The 19,430-nt window shown below is 39.4% G+C and overlaps 1 protein-coding gene across 2 annotated transcripts in view; it reads left to right on the forward strand.

Annotated features, from left to right (window-relative positions):
- Window positions 1-539: 539 nt before the first annotated feature.
- Window positions 540-19,430, forward strand: part of NRG4 (neuregulin 4) — a 127,006-nt gene continuing 108,115 nt past the window's right edge. The window contains exons 1-3 of one of the 2 annotated variants that reach the window (XM_027123714.1): window positions 540-627; window positions 3,198-3,259; window positions 8,677-8,767. The gene's annotated coding sequence lies outside the window, so the exon portion shown is untranslated. The remainder of the gene's footprint in view (window positions 628-3,197; window positions 3,260-8,676; window positions 8,768-19,430) is intronic. The other variant, XM_027123715.1, reaches the window with a different exon arrangement.

Raw genomic sequence — 19,430 nt, forward strand, 5'->3', positions numbered from 1 at the left:
AGTTTGCAAAAATAAATAAGAAGCATGTGACAAGAAGCAGATCCCCAGGCTGGAGCTGAAGCCCTAGGCTGCCCCAGGCACCCTCGCCTTGCTACAGCGACCAGAGGGGATGAAGGTCAGTGGTAAGATCCCAGCCCTCCCGGACACGTACCCTGCAAACCCTGACCGGCCCCCACCCCCGCCCCGGCCACAGGACCCGGGAAGAGTGGCAGGGGAAGCCCCGGCCACGGCCGGCTGCGGGGACACATACCTGCTGCCCGGGCTGTGGATTCGCTCGGCTCTGCAGCGGCGCCGGCCGCGGCTCGCGCTCCCGGGGCTCCCCTCTCCGCCCCCCCGCCCCCTCGCCCCCTCGCGGCCCGCCGCTGCCTCCGCTGCCTCCGCTCCTCCGCCCACCGCGATCGGGGGCGCGCGCGGCCACGCGCCGGCGGCTCGCCCGGGCCCGCGCCTGCGCCCTCGCCTCCCGCCGTCGGCGCGCGCGCCCCGGAGGCTGCGGAGCGGCCGCGCGGCTGTCTAGGAAACGGCGGCCTCTGCGGGCCGGGCAGTCGGCGGGAACTGGGCAGGGGGATGGGGGCTGGGGACTCGGCCGGCGCCAGGGCCTGAACGGAGCGCGCCGGTTTCGTGGCGTGGGTGAGGGGGTCGCGGGGCCGGGGGAGGGGGGTGCTGTGCGTGCGCTTGTGGAGAGAGGAGGGGGTCGCGGAGAGAAGGTCTGAGGTGGAGGCCGGCGGGGCCGGGAAGCAACAAGTGCGGAGGCCGAGGGGGCCCCACCCGGGGAATTTCGTGCAGCCGAGAATAGAAACTTCCTCTGGCTTTGGTGCAGCGCTTTGCGGTTTCCAAAGCTCTTTGCTAGTTGTTGGGCACATCCACACACAGTACCCCGTGAGGGAGCAAACGGCGGGCATTCACTGCCCTCTGAGGTTTGAGGCACGGAGAGGAAAACACCTCTTTGTGGCCGAGATCGAACCAGAATCAGAGACCCTTGACCCTTAGGCTGCTGTCTGGGAGAAAATTACCTGTCAGGACCTTCATTTGATGGTTTTAGCTCAGGACCCTTATAGGACAGTGTTACTCAACCTATTTTTTTTCTTTCCATTATCGTTCTCTTAAGAAAAGCCTTTTTAAACGTTTTGTTCACCAGTCCCTTCCTCCCCACCCGCCATGAAATTATAATACCATTCATATCCTGAATAGCTGTTTATGTACCATACGTGTATCTGTGCTTTATACATGAAAAGAGTAAGATTTCGCCCCTTGGAGATAACATCAACCCCGTGGAGAATGAATGCTTGCTTTAGGACCGTGGCTCTTGGTTTTAGCGGGTGGAGCAAGTGGAGTACGTGAGGGCTGTGGATGCACCCATAATACTCTCTGTAGGTTAAAGTCCTCCCATACAACTCTTTCTAATGTCTGCAGGCGCTGCTGTGAGCAGTGGAATACAATCACTTAAGCAGCTTCTGGATTCGGAATAGGTTTTGTTACTCGTCTCAATTCAGGCTAAACTAGCCATTTCCAGTAGGGTCCTGACATTTTTGCTAGGATACTTGAAAAGATTGGAAACCCTCTTTTCTAGAACGCTAAGTTCCAGGATGGGCTCTAGCTCCGCAGACAGCCTTGATTTCCGGTTCTCACACCTCTTCTCGAGTGGGTTTTTTGTTTTGTTTTGTTTTGTTTGTTTGTTTTTTGGTTAGGCCTATTTGGTCTCCCAGGAATGTCTTAGTCATTCTTGCCTCTTCCTCCTCCCACCTCAGCTTTTCTAGCTAGAAGATGGAAATCAAAACCCAGGTCACAGAATTGCCACAGGGGCTTGGATCATACTTTTCTTAGACACAGGAATTTCTAGGTAGGGAATGAGTATCGAATTTTGGCAAGTTGGGAAGTAAGTAAAATTCCTTCTTCAAGTCCTCCCTCATCTTTCTATGTTTCTTAACCCAACTGTAATGGAATTTCAGAGGAACACAAAGCCCTTGGAGGTGATATTTGTAGAAGCTACCTGGGTTGCCAGAGGATTTTTTTCTACATTTAATGTGGACTGGAAAAGAGAAAGTGGGGATGAGTCAAGAAAACTTGGGAGGGTGGATGGGATTGCTGGGTGGGTATAGTTTTCTGACAGGTGGTGGCAACATTTCAACTACACTTTTAAAAAGTGTTAAAAAAAAAAACCTCGGCATAGCTTGTTAAAGTTGTTTTCCACCCCATTCCCCCCCCCACCCTCACACTTAGTAGAACTCTAAAGACTTGATTAAAACCATTGAAAAGCATCCAGTTACAATGCTAGTTAAAAGAGTAGGACAAGTATTTTGAAACTTGCAGACAGAAAAAGTGGAACACCACTTTGGTTTACCTGGAATCTTTGTAGTCTAATACCAGGTTTGGATTCAGGTGCAAGGCTACTTCAAGGGAAATTTTTTCCTACAACAGCTGTCAATGAAGACCCTCTAGAGAGAGAAAACTGGAAATTACATGCTAACATATTTTATCTGTGTCTTTTAAGTGTGCTGCTTTGGGGTTTTTGTTTGTTTGTTTTTGTTTTTTTTGTAATCTGAGTTCATGGAAAATGTAGGTACACCATTTTATGTGGTAGTGTGAAGTCAAAAAATCCCCAAACATGTGTAATTTATCAGCTCTATGCTGCTCCCTGGTGGTGTCGTACTTCACATCACCTATCCAAACTAAAATCTTCCACTTCTTTCATTCTTTAGGATGTTGGAAACCTAAATCAGAGTTGTAGACAAGATGGTATTCTGCTTTCTCCAAACTTCTCCTGCTCTATTTTCAAATACCCTAAGTCCTAATACCCAAAGGAGGATTAGCCCTTGAGACTGATCAATTTGGAGGAACTGTGAAGATCTCTGGCAGGCCTCTTTAGTTTATTCTTAAATGTGTCTGTAAGAATCTCTTGAGGATACTTGATTAAAATCAGATACTGGAGCCTCACCACAAACCCATTAGAATCTAATTTACGGGAGTGTGGCCTGTTATTTTTATTTTTAACTGTCCCAGGTGATTCTTATCAATGGGAGAGGTTGGGGAATCCTAGAGCTATAAACGGAACGGGTTTGGCTTTAGTAGATTGTAGGTGACTAGTGAGAGGGATTTTGTGGGTGAAGGAGCCCCACAGCATAAAAGAAAATAGGACCTATACAGCGGGAGTAGAAGAAATTAACTGTAGTTTTAAGGCTTGTGTGTCACTTTCTTGCCAGATATATCTGCTTCTAATGTGGCTGTAATTGGCACGCTATCCCATACCAAAGTACCTTTTGAGGTAAGTCAGATTTTCTTTCAGTTAAAAAGACTGTCTTTTCAAGAGTACCAGAATCACATAACCAGAAAATTTGTGCATGTATGCAGCTGCAAGATTATGAGAAGGCGGACTGGAGATTATGTTGATCCTATGAATGAAAAAGATTGCTATTAGAGTTAAAATTTGTTCTCTTGAGGTAGCTGCTTGAAAAAGTAGAACATATGAATCTGATGCCACATGAGTTGTGAAATTTTAAAATATCAAGAGATTTTAAGTTGTTAATGTTTATGTAAATGTTAATATTTTAAAACCTCTTACGAATGTTGATTTGTGATGCACCCTCACTTATTTGGAACACAGGGAGAAAGCCAATTTAAGTTAATGAAAAGCTTGAAAAATGGAATATATGTGACTCTGATAATTATTTTAAAATTTAAGTATACATAATAACTGCTAACAAAATAGCTTTAAAAATTCTGCTGAGAGGGCTTTAATGAATAAATGTGATTGACTTGTAACTAGCAAAATTCATGTGCTTACATTCTGTGTGGATAAAACAAAGCACAGTACCGTGCACTGAATAGGTCCTCAATTAACATTCTTTTTAAAAACGTTTTCTCATAAGTAGCTTAAATACCCTTAACGTAGCGAGCCCATCTTCAAGGATAGTACCTCAGTGGCAGATTTCATCTTGAGCGGTGGCATGCCAGGCATGGGGGCAATGAGAGCATCACTTGGGGTGTAGGCAACAAAAATTCTCATTGTCTGTAGGGAATTAAACTATAATAAACCCACTAAAAGTCTGTCCAATTTTTATTACCAGCAATTTCTGTGTACCAGAAATTCAAAACAGTGTCAATGATAAAATATTTCTCCCTGAAAAATTTCTTATGAGTTTATGTTCTAAACAATTACTGTAGTTACTGTTAAGTTTTAGTAATGTATATGTAAGCTTCAAATTAGCACATTTTAATTATTGATCCTTTAATAAATATCATATTCTACATAGAAGTTAAATCAGAGAACTCCCAGTTATACAGTTGGCCTTCAATAAACATAGACTCAGCTCTACGGATATTTTTCCAAATAAATTCATAAAAACTCAGGGTAATTCAAGGCTTCAGGTGCAGTTCATGTCTGCAGCCCCTTTGGTCCATATCTTTGCATTTATATAGTAGATTCTTAAGCAGTGATTGCATAGCGACTATAAGGATGAAGAAACAGACTTGATGACTTCAGTGTTGTCATTCTGTATGACCACTTAGGGTTTTCATTTTGCATGTAACATTTGAGGGAAACAAAGTCTAATATTTTTGGCTTGTAAGTACAAATTTAGTTAATATGTGAAATTATTCTTCGGAATAATTGAATTTAAAAAACCTTTTACTTTGAAATTTGTTCTTTTTAAATTATTAATGTTTACTTCAAAACTGAAGAAGGAATCAATAGGAGGTGCAATGTTATTACTTAGTACTTCCACAAAACAATATGTAGGTTTAAGTTTTTCCTTTTTTCAGAAACATGAATTCCGTTGCATTTTTCCTTTTTTGTACTGTAATATTTATTTTATATTTGCATATAAGTGGAGTTGAGTAAAAGAATTTTCACTGTCTGTTTCTTTCCTGGCTATTATTATTTGTTTCATTTCACGATCATTACTAAAAATAATTTTGTCACGTAGAGGAGGGTGTGTTAGAAAAAAAAATGATCCTTTTGGGTGTCATATTCTGAGTATACCACTGGGCTCAAGTGATCACAAAATAAATGGTATTCAAATTAAGTGAGCTTTATTATGTGTTTAATATCTGGAATTTTGCATGTACTTCATGAGGAAACCATTTTGGGGGCACTGTTTATATAGCAAAATGAAATATCAGTGATTGTATATGTATTTTAAAACATAAAAATGATCTAGTATTCCAATTCTAGTCTAATTAGGCTATTTTAAAACCTAGCAAGTACATGTCCATGTGTTTATTGATAGACTCCTAATGATTACTGACATTTGTTAAATGCCTACAGTGTGTCAGACATCATTCTGTGAGCTTTATTTGTATTAACTTTTTCATAAGTCCTGTTGGGAAGGTATAGTTGTTATCTCATTTTACAGATGAGAAAACTGAGGCACCGTGGGATTAAGTAATTTGCTCAAGAACACCCAGATAATAAGTGGAGGAAATAAGATTCAAACCTGGACAGTCTGATTCAGAGACCTCAAGTTCAACCCTACTGCCTCACTGCCTCACATACACACACAAAGTTGTGTCTCAGTAAGCTTGAGGAATTAAGTGGGAAAAGCATTCTGGATTCCAGGGTTTCACCTCCAATTCATTCTTTAACTTTGAAAAAGGCAATTAAATGAATATCTCTGATTTGGAGAGGATTGAACTTGGTACATCTAGAAATTCTCTAAATTTCTTTCTAGCTCTAAATTTTTCTGATTCTATGATTATTTTTATGTAAAGAAGAAAATTTGATTTTTCACTTATCTAACAGACTAAAAATGAACCAGAGGGGGAAAAAAAACTAGCATGATTAAATTTGAAGGTAGATAAACTTTTGATATTTTGTAGTTACAAAATTATACTACTTTTTTTGAAAAAAATTTTATTTATTTATTTTTGGCTGTGTTGGGTCTTCGTTGCTGTAGGTGGGCTTTCTCTAGTTGCAGTGAGTGGGGGCTACTCTTCGTTGCGGTGAGTGGGCTTCTCATTGCAGTGGCTTTTCTTGTTGTGGAGCACAGGCTCTAGGCGCGTGGGCTTCAGTAGTTGTGGCACACGGGCTCAGTAGTTGTCATGGGCTCTAGAGCACAGGCTCAGTAGTTGTGGTGCGCGGGCTTAGTTTCTCCACGGCATGTGGGTCTTCCCGGACCAGAGCTTGAACCTGTGTCCCCCTGCATTGGCAGGCGGATTCTTAACCACTGTGCCACCAGGGAAGTCCTATGCTACTATTAAACCTTTCATGTTCATTATTCCTGTGACTACAGAAAGACCATAAACTTATTTTTTTTAAATGAAATATAATTGCTTTACAATATTGTCTTAGTTTCGTGTGTACAGCACAGTGATTTTGTTTTTTTGCAAATTATATTTCATTATGAATTTTTATAAGATATTGGGTATAATTCCCTGTGCTGTATAGTAAATCCTTATTGTATCCATTATAATTTATCCCTCACCCTCTCCCCTTTGGTAACCATAAGTTTGTTTTCTATGTCTGAGTCTGTTTCTGTTTTGTATACAGATTCATGTGTATTAGTTTTAGATTCCACATATAAGTGATAGGTAGTATTTGTCTTTCTCTGACTTATTTCACGAAGCATAATATTCTCTAGGTCCATCCATGTTGCTGCAAATGGCAATATTCCATTCTTTCTAATGGCATTGTATATATACATATACACACATATGTATATATATTCCACAATTTATTTATCCATTCATCTGTTGATGGACATTTAGGTTGCTTCCATGGCTTGGCTATTATAAATAGTGCTACTGTGAACACTGAAGTGCATGTATCTTTTTGAATTAGAGTTTTCATTTTTTTTCCTGGATATATACCCAGGAGTGGAATTGCCAGATCATTTGGTAGATCTGTTTTTAGTTTTTTTAAGGAACCTCCATACTGTTTTCCATAGTGGTTGCACCAATTTATATTCCCACCAATGGTGTATGAGTGTTTCCTTTTCTCCACACCCTCTGTAGCATTTATTATTTGTAGACTTATTGATGATAGCCATTCTACTAATGTGAGGTGATACCTCATTGTGGGTTTGATTTGCATTTCTCTAATAATTAGTGATGTTGAGTACCTTTGCATGTGCCTATTGGCCATCTGTATGTCTTCTTTGGAAAAATGTCTGTTTAGGTCTTCTGCCCATTTTTTGATTGAGTTGTTTGTTTTTTTGATATTGAGTTGTGTGAGCTGTTTGTATATTTTGAATATTAACCCCTTGTGGGTTGTATCGTTTGCAAATATTTTCTCCCATTCCATAGGTTATCTTTTCATTTTGTTGATGGTTTCCTTTGCTGTGCGAAATCTTTTAAGTTTGATTAGGTCCCATTTGTTTATTTTTGCTTTCATTTCTTTTGCCTTGGGAGACTGATCTACGATTTATATCAAAGAATGTTTCACTTATGTTCCCTTCTAGGAATTTTATGGTGTCATATCTGACATTTAGGTCTGTAAACCATTTTGAGTTTATTTTTGTATATGGTGTGAGAGAATGTTCTCATTTCATTGTTTTACATGTAGCTATCAAGCTTTCCCAGCACCATTTGTTGAAGAGGCTGTCTTTTCTCCATTGTATATTCTTGCCTCTTTTGTTGTAGATTAATTGAACATAGGTGAGTGGGATTATTTCTGGACTCTCTATTCTGTTCCACTGATCTTTGTGTTTGTTTTTGTGCCAATACCATGCTGTTTTGATAGCTGTAGTCTTGTAGTATAGTCTGAAGTTTGGGAGGGTTATACTTCCAGCTTTTGTTCTTTTTTTCTTCAGGATTGCTTTGGCAGTTCTGAATCTTTTGTGGTTCCATATAAATTTTAGGATTATTTGTTCTAGTTCTGTGAAAAATGTCATGGATATTTTGATAGACATTAAATCTGTAGATTGCTTTGGGAAGTATGGCCATTTTAACAATATTAATTCTTTCAGTCGAAGAGCACAGGCTATCTTTCCATTTCTTTGAATCATCTTCAGCTTTCTTTATTAATGTTTTATAGTTTTCAGCATATGGGTCTAGAAAGACCATAAACTTCTGAGGGATTGATTATGCATTCTGATAATTGGCTCGATATAAAAATTTATATTATTCATATATGCCACTTTTATATACTTAAGGTGTTCTGAGCCTTGACCTTCTTCTTCATGCCATATAAAGTAAAGCTCTTTGGGAAAAGGAACTTTTAAAGTGGAAGATAGATCATATTTTATACCACTTTTTCCCTTTCTTTCTCATGAAGGTTACCACTTTATTGAAATGACAATCCTTATTAACTCTCTATCCATAATATTGTATGTAAATTTTTTTCTTGGTGGAGACATAACACAAAAAGTAACTTTCATAGAAAAAGAAATAAAATTCCTTGTCATCCCCCAAAAGTCTCTGTTTGAAAGGGTTTTTTTCCTCCCACACAATAATCTTCTAATAAAATTCTATTTCCCTCTTAATCCAGCTCCTAGCCTAGTATTTAGAAGTATTAACAATAAATAGTTTTCCTGAGGCTTAAAAAAGGGGAAGCAGGAGAAATTAAAAATATTAAAGTTTCTGTTACTTATTACGAAGTTCTTTGAGAGTATTACTAAGTAAAAGAAAAAGCCCGTAAAATTTGTAAACAGATCCTACTCCTCTCTTCCATGTGTTGCTAAAATTGTTATATAAAATATTTTCTGTTTTTATTTTTCTTTATGGTGGCCACAGTTTCTATCAAAGCAGAAGAAAAAGAGGTGAACTGTAAAGTGGGAGCCAGTTTCATCTCTACTCTGCAATCTAGGAGAAAAACTTTCACCCGAGGACAGATCAGGTAAGTAATTATTTGTTAATTCATTCTTTGTAATGTTTTGGGGCCATTTGTGGAGCCATAATTTGTCAACTATAGCCATAGATCATTGTTTTAATTCAACTAAGAGAAAATAGTGGTAGACTCCACAATATGGAAAGTTCTTTAACTTTTAAATTACAGAAGCTTGGGTCTCCATTCTAAAGTTGGAAAGGTGTGTGTGTATACAACCATGTTCAAGTATGTGTTAACTATTCATAAAAACATATTAAAAACAACAAACTCGTAAGCTGGTCTGGTCTTTGTAATTTAAAAATAATATGAATAGAATTAAAGAAGGTTAAGAAAGCCTTGGAGAACAAGAGTCTGGAAAATAGTTCAAGTTGTTGAGTTTAGAAGAGTGAAGGCTAAGGGATGATATTGCTTTTCAAGTAGTTGAGATGCTGACTTACTGAGGATGGTGCCTGTCCTTTTTCCATCTCTATAGAGGAAAAACAGCAGGAGAAATTTAGATAAGAGTCAAAGCTTTTGAAATTCAGGATGTGTAAGATTAGAATGATTTACCTTGGGAAGTTGTAGAATCCTCTTTTTGGAAGGTCTTCTAAGTACACGGATCATCTGCCAACAATAGCTTATATATCCATCATAAGGCCTTCTAATTTTCTGTTGCTGCGGTTTATTTTGACAAACATACAGTGATTTATGTCTAAGGCAGTAGCTAACATGATATATTTCTAATGACAGAATATATGAACTAGTAGAACTTGACTTTAGGAGTATTATAGAAAATTATAAAGTTCTTTTAGGAGCACAGAAGTAGTCATGTGTTTTATTCAGTTTGTTCTGTTGTTGACCATGTGATCACCATTACCATGTTTAATTTTTCTGGTTCATATAATGCTCTTCAAATACATACGTTACTGTCAACAGAAATTGAATCACCTCTATTAAGACTAGAGAGAAGGATGGGAGGATAAATTTAAAGATGAGTGTGTTCAGATAGGATTGTTGAGAACAGCTCTCTGAAATGTGAGATAAGGTAGAGATTTCAAACAGTGGAGAGTGGGCCACAGTGTGATGATCTGAAAATGGCATTTGGGAGCAAGGAAGAGGCTGTTCCTCACTTCTTCCCATCGATTCAGAGAAAGCAGAAAGTAAGGACTAAATAAGTTATATTGGAAAAGGTACCTTGTGACCTAAGGAGGAACCAGATTTTTATTAAGAGTAAACTGCAGAGGGACTTCCCTGGTGGTGCAGTGGTTAAGACTCCACATTCCCAATGCAGGGGGTCCGGGTTCAATCCCTGGTCAGGGAACTAGATCCCACATGCACGCCACAACTAAGAGTTCGAGTCACAACTGAGGAGCATGCGTGCCACGACTAAGGAGCTGGTGAGCTGCAACTAAGGAGTCCTTGAGCTGCAACTAAGGAAGCCATGTGCAGCAACTAAGACCTGGTGCAACCAAATAAATAAATAAATAAAGTATTTCTTAAAAAGAGTAAACTGCAGAAAAGTGAAAAATAAATTTGGATAAAAGAGTTTTTCCTCAAATAAATGGACTGTCTAGTAGATGGGGGATAGGGCAGAGGGTAAAGAATGACAGAAGTTGAAGAATTGGGTGTGGAATGAGCGTGGTTGGGGGAGTTTGAGAGTGAAGATGTGCCAGTCACATGCAAAAGGGAAAAAAGACTTGTGCTGATGGAGGCAAGTAAATAAAACAGAAGAGAAAGAAGTATTTGAGTAGGAGAGAAGAGTAGACATAGGTTAAAGGAAAATCAGGGCCATTTAGGATAATATTTCTTTGTGAGCAAGGAAGTATTAAACTTGACCAGTTAGGGAGGGTGGGAGGGAGACACAAGAGGGAGGGGATATGGGGATATATGTATACGTATAGCTGATTCACTTTGTTAAACAGCAGGAACTAACACATCATTGTAAAGCAGTTATACTCCAATAAAGATGTTTAAAAAAAAAAACTATGTACAGTAAGGAAAATGGGAATGGATGATAATTACTCCAGTTCTGAGAAGGGTACACACATGTGAAAAATAACCAGGCTGAGTGACCCCTTATTTCAAGAAAAGTTTTCTGGGGCAGTGTTCAGACTTAATTCTGTTTGGATATTGGTTGTAGAGTTTCTAGGCTCCAAGGACATAGGAAACCTCCAGGAAGACCAGGATCAACACTGAGAGGTCAGTGGGGTTGGGAAGTGCTATGATTATTATCTCCTTCACATCTCTGTATAGAGCTGTAGCCTTTTGTAGGAGACATGTGTAATTCAAGACTATTCCTGGCAGCAAAGAATGGGAAGTTTGCTATTGCCATGTGGGCAGTAGCTTAAAAGAGTTTATAAGTCAATTACCAACCAGCTTTGAAAGAGTGATTCTTTTTTTTTTTTTTTTTTGCGGTACGCGGGCCTCTCACTGCTGTGGCCTCTCCCGTTGCGGAGCACAGGCTCCAGACGCGCACGCTCAGCGGCCATGGCTCACGGGCCCAGCCACTCCGCGGCATGTGGGATCTCCCCAGACCGGGGCATGAACCCGTGTCCCCTGCATCGGCAGGTGGACTCTCAATCACTGAGCCACCAGGGGAGCCCGAAACTGTGATTCTTGATGAATTATTAATTGGGGGGGATTTTGTGTTATTTCATATTTTGCACATAAAGTGAATCTTTATTATCAAATCATTTTACATTTGCATTAAATGCAACCATATACTATTAGATTTTCCAGTGAAGAATAATGATAGCTAACACCTGTTGAGTGCTTCTTGTGTTCCAGGCACCTTATATATATAAATTCATTTTATTTTCAGACAACTCTTTGAAATAGGCACTATTATTCTGTCCCCCGCTACCTCAAGCCTCACATATGGATGAGGAAAATTGGCACAAAGATTTTTGCCTGATTCTATGGTAGAATGTTCTAATGTGGAACTAGGATTTGCACTCTAGCCTTCTGGCTCCAGAGCCCATGCCCATAACCCCTACACTACTTATCTTTTTATACATAAAAATGGTGATTTGAGGGTTGCTTGGAAACTATTTTACTTTGAATGGTTGGTGACTCGAGTATATTTATAGGTAGCACAATTTACATCAAAGAAAGTGGCTCTTGTGAGCAGCTACATGGAATGAAAATTGATTAAATGTTTTAAAGAAGTTCATGCCAATACACTCAGTGATGTAAGGGGCTATTGCTTGGGGCAGGCCAGCTGCTTTTATTCAAAAGACCACATTGGGTGGTATAACCTTAGTGAGTTTACTAGGGTCTAACTCTCAGTCTTATGGTCTTAGAAACCTGATCTGGTCAGTAAGTGTCCCAGAGAGGATTAAATTAGTCTAACGACCTCATCAGCCTAATATGTAAAGCCAGAAAGCAAATTAATTTAAATATTGGGTTGGCCAAAAAGTTCGTTCGGGTTTTTCGGTAACATGGAAGAACCCAAACGACCTTTTTGGCCAACCCAATACAATGAGATAAAATTGTTACAAAAACCAGTTGTACCAGTATGATCAGTGTATTTTCTTCCAGGTGGTGGATATAGATGGGAAACCAAATTATAAGAGGTTTCTTGGTGAACAGCAGGCACCATGGATATTTCTGGTTTTGGCTTTTCACAGTATTTATCTGTTTTATATATTTCTCAAGGATTTCATCAATAATAGCTGCTATTGGCATGTACTGTCAGTCCTTAAATTATAAATAGCCTCCACCCCTGTGCCCTTCCACCAGGGGCTCTGCTGCCATAGAAACAGCTGTTGAATAAACATGGGTATTTTAGAGAATCTGTGGGTTCAGAATTGAAGGAAGGGAAGAGTCTGTGAAAAGCAGAGTTACTAAAGGGTGTTAATTTAAGGGATAGATTCCTAAGTAGGATGGGTATGCCTGAGTAGAGATCTCTTTACCTAAAGTGTATTTCTATAGCACTGCCTGAGGAGCTTCCCCCCGCTTCTGTTATATTGCTTGAAATTTCACCAAATAGAGATTGCTTTTCATTTTTCAAACATTCTCTTAAAACTGTAAATGTCTATGTGTGGAGATATTCTTAGTGACCTTCCTTATACCCATTCCCTATTGCTTACCTTCATTTTGTTAGGGACAGCAATGTTCCCAGCTTCAAGCAAAAAGTCCTGACTAGTTGAAGCCAGTCATGACAATCCCATTTTCCTTGGCCAGTGATCATGAAGGGAAGGCTCCCAAGTTCAGGGATGGCTTTTGCTTTCCTGATAAAGAGAACAGTGGTGGCTGGTACTCTCCTCTTTCCGCCTTCTTTGTGCCTTAAATGCAGACATGAAGCCTGGAGATATAGCAGCCATCTCTGCAACTATGAGATGACAAGTATGAAAGAGAAAAGATGATTCTGACAAGCTGAGGACCACGAAGGAGAAGGATTGAAAGAGTCTGGACATTGCTGAACAGCTCTTCCAATCTTGAACTGCCTACCTCCAGACATTATGGAGAAAAATAAGGAAAGTTGTAACCCTTGTTATACAGTAGCAAAGCATTTGATTAATCTGTACCTGCTGTTCTGTGGAAGGCTGACTATGCAAACTGAAACTGTGGTGTTAGGAGAAATGAAAGGAAGAATTTGGAATATTGTGCTGTATTGGTGACTTCTTGTGGCTTTTCAGTAGGATCCTACAGAAGGGGGTGAACTCAAATCAGTGCTCCTCAGCATGAAAGCAGAGAGGGCAGAAGAATATAGCTTTGCTACAGAGGTATTCTGCCTTTAGCTTGTACTCTAAATTGACAAAAGAGCCCTGTAATTTGGAATTTTGTAGGGATTAAGAGTAGGACCTTCTTACCTAAGACTATTGTTGGAATTGCCTTGTCTGTTATGAGAGCTCAGAGGTCAGCAGCTAAGAGATTAGAATCTCCAGGCTTAAAGATTATTTCTGGAAATGTTTTTTGGGTGTGGTTACTCACACAAGGAATTGATCTGAAGCAGACAGACCAGAAGCTTGATATGTTTTTGAGGGAACCTGCAGGTACAAAGCTGGCGATTCCTTGTGATTGTCTCTACCTTCCAAGCAATCCTCATCCTTTCCTCCCTAAGTCAAACCAGTATGAAATAGGCTACAAAAGCTGTGGATCCCCTGGGAAAGACATCTGCTTCATAACCTGCCTTAGATATGGCTACAGAGAACAATGACAAAGCAGATCCTCCTGAGACTTAAAGTAGGCGCTGTCAGATTGACTGGCCAAGGGATTTACTTTATTGCCTGCCCAGGAATCTGTGATTTCTGTCTAGGAAGATATGATATAGATTGTGGATTGTTGACTACTGTGTACTTCCTCTTATCTCCCTTTCTTAATGGAATTTTTTGGGGGTCACTCTGTTCTTACTTTTTCATCGTTGTATATATGTGAGGGGAGTGGTTAAGAGACAGCTTCCCTTTTAGCCATACAAATGGTAAGATAAGAGTTGTCATATTTGGACTTGATAGAGCAGACAGAAAATCAACCAAAGATCCTGCGTCATGCAGTAATTGGATGAGATAGTGGGGTTGTCTTCCTTGAAGAGAGGATGAGTATGTTGTGTTTAACACATGTGTAAGAAGTATCTGTGTGCATATTGAGTTGAGGACTGGCAGACACTGTTGACTGGCCAATCCATATCCATTTCTTACCTCTACCATAAAAATTAGCAAAGTTAAATATTTGATTTTCCAGTCTTCTTTACTGCTACAGTAGCCATGTAATACAATTCTAGCCCATAAACCTGCCAGGGGACTTCATTGAAGGCTTTCCCTTTTTCTGATAAAAGGGTCAGACAGTGCTGGGGTTAACTTTTTTCTTGCTTTGACCTTAGATGTGATGCTTGGAGCTGCAGTGACCATCTTGAAAGCATTAGGCAACAAACACGAATATTAAAAGTAAATACACTCAGGAGGGTGAAGCAAAAATATTGAAGATATGGATAGCACCATTGATGGGTAAACACCAACCTAGCAATCACCAGTTCAAGATTTTTTGTCTTGTGAGAGAAGTGAATCCATATTTGTTTATGCTGTTGTGAACTGAGTTCTCTGTTGCCTGCAATCCAAAGCATTCTAAACTGATGCAGTATAAATGTCTCTTTCCTATACTGCAACCTCAAGGATAGTTTTTATTTGTTGGTTCATTTTTACCATGAAGTCTTATTAGTAAATAGTTATATGAAGTGAGGAAAATATTTTTTTTCCAATGGATAATGGAATTTTTAATGGTATATTCACATAAAAGAACACTATACAGCAGTGAACAATCTACAGCTGCATATGGCAATATGGATGAACCTCAGATATATAATGCTGAGTGAAAGGAGCAGACATAGGACTTTGCTAGCAGTCCAGTGGTCAAGACTCTGTGCTTCAAATGCAGCGGGCGTGGGTTTGATCCCTGGAGGAAAAGATTTTTTTTAAAAAACTTTGACAATAGCCTGATTCACATATAAATTGCATTATTGATGCGTTACTGTTGACAGGCATGTCCTCCATATGTGACTTATCTTACATTTTTACTTTTTGGAATAGAATATTGGCATGGCTCAGCGTGCACATTTAATATAATTAGGGAACACCTTTTGGAAATTGGTTTCTCCTGCTGAGGTATAGAGCAAGAAAAGCTAAAAATTGTTACAACCAAATAGAAGTCTTCAGGAAGAAATTGCTGACTGGAGTAGAACAGATTCAATGTAAGTCTTGACTTTTGTATAGGACAATCTTTTATTTCTGCATCATTGACTACTAGTAAATGTTTACTACTTCCAAAATGATGTTTTACTCTAGAACCTTTATATCAGAACATGTACTTTTTATTCCAGTGTCCTTTTAAATGTTTTTGTTCATCATTTCAGAAAAATTTTTTATTCCAGTTTTTGACTCAACCATATGAGGTTCGTGATTGTACTTTTCTATTTTTGCCTTTCTTAAAATTAATTAGTGGTAATAGCCATGTGTGCCAGCTTTTTATATCAAAAGGAAATGCTTGAACACTAACCAAAGGTAAATATGGAATTAAGGAGAACAGACATATTTATTTGGATGTATTTTATAGAAAAATTACATTTGGCTTCAAGAAAAGCTAGCTTTTTAATTTGTGTTCACATATTGACCAAATGTGATCCAAATCATTTTTTTCACTTCCTAAAGAAGTATTTTAATCTGAAAGTTTCTTTTAAAATACATTGAATTCTAAAAACAAAAGCTTTTATTTATTTATTTATTCTATTATTATTATTATTATTATTTTTGCAGTATGCGGGCTTCTCACTGTTGTGGCCTCTCCCGTTGCAGAGCACAGGCTCCAGACGCGCAGGCCCAGCGGCCATGGCTTACGGACCCAGCCGCTCCGTGGCATGTGGGATCTTCCCGGACCGGGGCACGAACCCATGTCCCCTGCATTGGCAGGCGGACTCTCAACCACTGCGCCACCAGGGAAGCCCTAAAAACAAAAGCTTTTAAATTATTTTTAGAATAAGCTGGAAAGGCCTGACACTGAAGATCCTATTATTACCATATCTAAATATGCATGAAGTGATTTTGGTGTATTGAGATATATTGGTCTCCACTGTGATTTTCTTGCTTGCTGGTTTCATACATAATATTTTGCTTTCCTTTCCTGATGTACCCTGAGTCAGTCCTGCCAAAAAACTACTAATATTGTAAGACTAGCAAGCTAACATCTAAGTGGGAAATTCTTAAATATACGATAAGGATATTTTTAACCAACTGATGAAAACTCTTTTTTTTTTTTTTTTTTTTTCTTGTGGTACGCGGGCCTCTCACTGTTGTGGCCTCTCCCGTGGCGGAGCGCAGGCTCAGCGGCCGTGGCTCACGGGCCCAGCCGCTCCGCGGCATGTGGGATCTTCCCGGACCGGGGCACAAACCCGCGTCCCCTGCATCGGCAGGCAGACTCTCAACCACTGCGCCACCAGGGAAGCCCCTGAAAACTCTTTTTGATCTATTTCTACTAAGATTTGAACACTCTATAGAAAGAGTTTGAAACAGAGTGTAAAGCTTGGGGATTTTCTTGATTTAAATTACTCTTATTTTTAAGCATGTATTATTATTGGAGTGGTGGCTTTTATGACTACTGTATAAAGTCTGCTGGGTGATTCTCTATTTACTTTTTATGGTTAAGTTTGCAGGCTTAAATCCTATATGATGTACACGTGCCCATCTTCTTTCACTATGAGAGGCAGCCTTGCTAGGTGGATGCCTCCCACTCTAGCCTCCTCTTATGCCATTATCTGTTCAAACTTCACAGGTGGTCTTTTAGTACAGGTACCCTAGTTATCTGACTGTTACCTAAGTTCCCACAGTTATGAGATTCCAAAGGGAAGCCAAAGTTATAATAACATTCACTAATGAACAAACCACTTATAAAATTGGTTGTCCCTCATGCATGCATCCTTGTCTAGCTTAGAGGCATTGTTGGCCGGTCTTCTTATGATTGTTGAATACTCCTATAAAACACAAATACAATACAAGTGATTCTAGGGCAAAATTGTGAATCTTGAAAAGATGTAGGAGAGATGATGAAAATGATGTTGGTGAACTCAAATCACAAATGAAACCAATGACAAATGAAGATTTGGCAGAGTTAGGCCACAACAATTGAAAAATAGAGAAATTGCAATGATGATAATGACTCTCATCTCTTAAAATATTTGGATATCAGGATTAAAGGAGGGCCTTGGGAAAATTGTCAACAATGTGAAAATTTTTACAGCCTTCTTTACAACTGTCCATATGGAAACTAGACATTAGATGAAATCTGTTTATATATAACACAATTTTGTCAGAAAAAATTATGCCCAAATCCCCACTTGATTTGTTCCTTCTAAGAATTCGCACACACTGGTATCGCTTATATGTGGAATCTAAAAACATGGTACAAATGAACCTATTTATAAAACAGAAATAGAGTCACAGATGTAGAAAACAAACTTATGGCTACCAAGGGGAAGGGGGGGGGGGGGGAGGGATAAACTGGGGAATTGGGATTGACATATAAACACAACTATATATAAAATAGATAGCTAATAAGAACCTACTGTATAGCACAGGGAACTCTACTCAATAGTTTGTAATGACCTATATGGGAATAAAATCTAAAAAAGAGTGGATATATGTATATGTATAAATGATTCACTTTGCTGTACAAAAGAAACTAGCAAAACATTGGAAATCAACTATACTCCAATAAAAATTAATTATGGGGCTTCCCTGGTGGCGCAGTGGTTGAGAGTCCGCCTGCCGATGCAGGGGACATGGGTTCGTGCCCCAGTCCGGGAAGATCCCACATGCCGTGGAGTGGCTGGGCCTGTGAGCCATGGCCGCTGAGCCTGCACGCCTGGAGCCTGTGTTCCACAATGGGAGAGGCCACGACAGTGAGAGGCCCGCGTACAGCAAAAAAAAAAAAAAAATTAATTATGAAAAAAGAATTAGCACATAATTACAATTATAACCCAAATTTGTTAAATAAAAGGTGAAATAAACATCAAAATTCTTACCACCATTTTTTTTAATTTAATTTAATTTTTATTTATTTATTTTTGGTTGCATTGGGTCTTCGTTGCTGTGCGCAGGCTCTCCCCAGCTGTGGCGAGCAGGGGCCATTCCCTGCCGCTGTGCGTGGGCCTCTCATTGCGGTGGCCTCTCCTGTTGCGTGGCACCAGCTCCAGGCACGCGGGCTTCAGCATCTGTGGCATGCAGGCTTAGTAGTTGTGGCTCACGGGCTCCAGAGCACAGGCTCAGCAGTTGTGGCACACGAGGTCAGTTGCTCCACACCAGCATAGTTGCTCCACACCAGCTCAGTTGCTCCGTGGCATGTGGGATCCTCCTGGACCAGGGATCGAACCTGTATCCCTTGCGTTGGCAGGTGGATTCTTAACCATTACACCCACCAGGGAAGTTTCTTACCCCTCTTTTTATACGAAATTTTCATCTCTTTTAAGTGGACTTTTTTTTTTTTGGCTGTGCCATGAGGTGTTCAGGATCTTAGTTCCCCAGCCAGGAATCGTATTCATGCCCCCTGCATTGGGAGCGTGGAGTCTTAACCACTGGACCACCAGGGAAGTCCCTAAGTGGACTAACTTTAAATGGCTTTTTTTTATATAATCACAATCATCTTCAGAGAAAGAGGATCTCAGATACATTCTGTACCTGGGATTTAAAAGAATTTTATATATCCTATATCTTGGATTTTGAGAATATATTTACATATTCCATTTATAAGTAAATTCATAAGACTAAGTATGTATAGTTTATTTACCATGGCAAATTTTTTAAAATTCTGCCACTTACAAGCTGTACCTTGGGAAAAGCCACTTCACTTCTCTTAGCGTCAGTTTCCTTTGTAAAAAGAAGATGATCCCTACATTGTAAAACTGTTGTTAAGTCCTATATAAGGTATATGAAGCTTTTATTATTTTGTCTGGCATACTGTGAGTGCACAGGAAATGGTAGCCATTATTATTAACTCACATGGATATTAATGTCAGTCACATGTGAACATTTTTTTGTCTTTGATTTTTTATCCACAGTTCTTGTTCATAAAATACTGAGAGGGCATAGAGCAATTCTGTGAAGCCAAAATATCATAGATCTAATTTAGGTTCATTCTTTTTTTTTTTTTTAACATCTCTATTGGAGTATAATTGCTTTACAATGGTGTGTTAGTTTCTGCTTTATAACAA

This window comes from Aethalodelphis obliquidens, unplaced genomic scaffold (assembly GCF_003676395.1).
Source record: "Aethalodelphis obliquidens isolate GAN/ISIS:26980383/991018 unplaced genomic scaffold, ASM367639v1 scaffold26, whole genome shotgun sequence".
Taxonomy (NCBI): Eukaryota; Metazoa; Chordata; class Mammalia; order Artiodactyla; family Delphinidae; genus Aethalodelphis; species Aethalodelphis obliquidens.